This window comes from Anastrepha ludens, unplaced genomic scaffold (assembly GCF_028408465.1).
Source record: "Anastrepha ludens isolate Willacy unplaced genomic scaffold, idAnaLude1.1 ptg000058l, whole genome shotgun sequence".
Lineage (NCBI taxonomy): Eukaryota > Metazoa > Arthropoda > Insecta > Diptera > Tephritidae > Anastrepha > Anastrepha ludens.
In genome coordinates this window covers 45,001-47,500 of record NW_026530053.1, presented here as the reverse complement: position 1 = coordinate 47,500, position 2,500 = coordinate 45,001, and the positions used below count along the sequence as shown (strand labels likewise).

Genomic DNA, 2,500 nt, shown 5'->3' with positions numbered 1-2,500 from the left:
TCTTACCCATTTAAAGTTTGAGAATAGGTTAAAATCGTTTCGACCCTAAGGCCTCTAATCATTCGCTTTACCAGATAAGATTATTTTATATAATTTTTAAATGCACCAGCTATCCTGAGGGAAACTTCGGAGGGAACCAGCTACTAGATGGTTCGATTGGTCTTTCGCCCCTATACTCAATTCTGACAATCGATTTGCACGTCAGAACTGTTTCGGTCTTCCATCAGGGTTTCCCCTGACTTCAACCTGATCAAGTATAGTTCACCATCTTTCGGGTCACAGCATATATGCTCAAGGTACGCTCCAGTTAGAGGTATAAATAATAATAAATTATCATTATACATAACTATATGGAACGCCCCGGGATTGAATTAATTGACTATTTAAGAAAATAGACTAAAAATTAATCCCATTATATTTTTAAGTTAAGTTAATTATGCCATTAAGTTTAATATAACTCAATGACTTGCACATATGTTAGACTCCTTGGTCCGTGTTTCAAGACGGGTCCCGAAGGTATCCTGAATCTTTCGCATTGTTAATCATATAAATGCATACAAATAAATATTAATATCATAGATATTAAATTTTTTGTAAAATTCAAAAAATGAATTTTAGCATTATATATAATAAAATCTATCAACACTTTATCAAATCATTAGTATTTATTCTATGTTAATATGCTTAAAAAGCAAATTAATTTAAATAAACTTAATATCACCAATGATCTTTTGATAAATACTTTTATTATGTTAATAGATTACAATGTCCTTATATGAAAAAAATGCACATTATTTTTAATTATTTAATGATGAATTTTTCATAATGGATATTCAGGTTCATCGGGCTTAACCTCTAAGCAGTTTCACGTACTATTTAACTCTCTATTCAGAGTTCTTTTCAACTTTCCCTCACGGTACTTGTTTACTATCGGTCTCATGGTTATATTTAGTTTTAGATGGAGTTTACCACCCACTTAGTGCTGCACTATCAAGCAACACGACTCTTTGGAAATATCTTTCTAGTAATCATTAACGTTATACGGGCCTGGCACCCTCTATGGGTAAATGGCCTCATTTAAGAAGGACTTAAATCGTTAATTTCTCATACTAGATATTAAGATATTCCATACACTGCATCTCACATTTGACATATAGACAAAGTGACTTAGTGCTGAACTATTTTCTTTTCGCTCGCCGCTACTAAGAAAATCCTTGTTAGTTTCTTTTCCTCCCCTCATTAATATGCTTAAATTCAGGGGGTAATCCCATATGAGTTGAGGTTGTTTTAAAATATTTTTTATCTTCTCACAATTTAATAAATAATTATATCATCTTTTCATCTCTATTTTTCTTTTTTCCTTTTATATAAATATATATTATAAATAATAATTATGTAAAATGAGGCAATTCTAGAATAAAAAAAATTAATTTTTATGCTAGACATTCCTCCTTTAATTACATATATAAATTAATATTTTATATATATATAAATAATATGAAAATTTTTTAAAGAGAATACTTAGATTCAAAATTTTTTTTATTTCATTTTATTTGAGAGGATTTTTTTTTTTTAAGAATATATTAATAAATAAAAAATTCATTATATATCTTTATTTTTTTGCTATTAATATTATGAATTATTTAAAATCCAATAATATACACATTTGCTTAAATTCAATTATTTTTATAAAAGAATAAGCAACTTATTTAGCATAGTCTTACAACCCTCAACCATATGTAGTCCAAGCAGTACTTTAAAATTTAATTTAATGTACATAACAGCATGGACTGCGATATGCGTTCAAAATGTCGATGTTCATGTGTCCTGCAGTTCACACGATGACGCACAGTTTGCTGCGTTCTTCATCGACCCATGAGCCAAGTGATCCACCGCTTAGAGTATTTTTTTATTTATTTTTATTTATAACAAATGTCAATTTTTTTTTGCATATATTAATTGAAAGAGTAAAATTAAATAATAATAATAATAAAATATAAATTGATTTTCTTTCAATAATATATATCAAATATATTTAACTCTAAACATTTTTATTAAGTTGCGAATGTCTTAGTTCAACAATAATACAGTGGTGGTATTTATTATGTTTGATTATTTTGTATTTTTTTAATCATTTTATTTATATATAAATATAATAATAAATATATACCACTTTTGTTATTGTGAACAAATTAACTTATCATTCAATCAAATGAATAATAAGTACAACTTTCTATTTTCATGTTTAAAGGTTTTTAAAAGAAAAAATAAGAAAAAAAATTACAAAATGTACCATCATATTATATTTAATATGATATAATTGATGGATAACAAATTGAATGAAAAAGAATAAAAAGAATATGGATTCAAAATAATTATAAATTTTTCTTTTTTTTCTTTTTTTCTTTTGTTTGTTTTTGTTTTTATTTGTTTTGGCATTGTTTGTTTTTCTTACGGATATGGAACACAATAATGATCCTTCCGCAGGTTCACCTACGGA

General features: G+C 26.5%; 2 non-coding genes and 1 pseudogene across 2 annotated transcripts in view; all 3 read right to left on the bottom strand.

Moving 5' to 3' along the window:
• The window catches only part of LOC128871146 (large subunit ribosomal RNA), a 4,176-nt pseudogene extending 2,891 nt beyond the window's left edge, over nucleotides 1-1,285 (bottom strand).
• Nucleotides 1,286-1,723: 438 nt separating this feature from the next.
• Nucleotides 1,724-1,904, bottom strand: LOC128871151 (5.8S ribosomal RNA). The gene has a single exon (XR_008455764.1). It is a non-coding gene; the product is annotated as a 5.8S ribosomal RNA (ribosomal RNA).
• A 566-nt stretch (nucleotides 1,905-2,470) lies between these two features.
• The window catches only part of LOC128871134 (small subunit ribosomal RNA), a 1,991-nt gene continuing 1,961 nt past the window's right edge, over nucleotides 2,471-2,500 (bottom strand). Inside the window, exon 1 of the ribosomal RNA XR_008455751.1 lies at nucleotides 2,471-2,500. This exon is cut by the window's right edge and continues 1,961 nt beyond it. This is a non-coding gene — a ribosomal RNA (small subunit ribosomal RNA).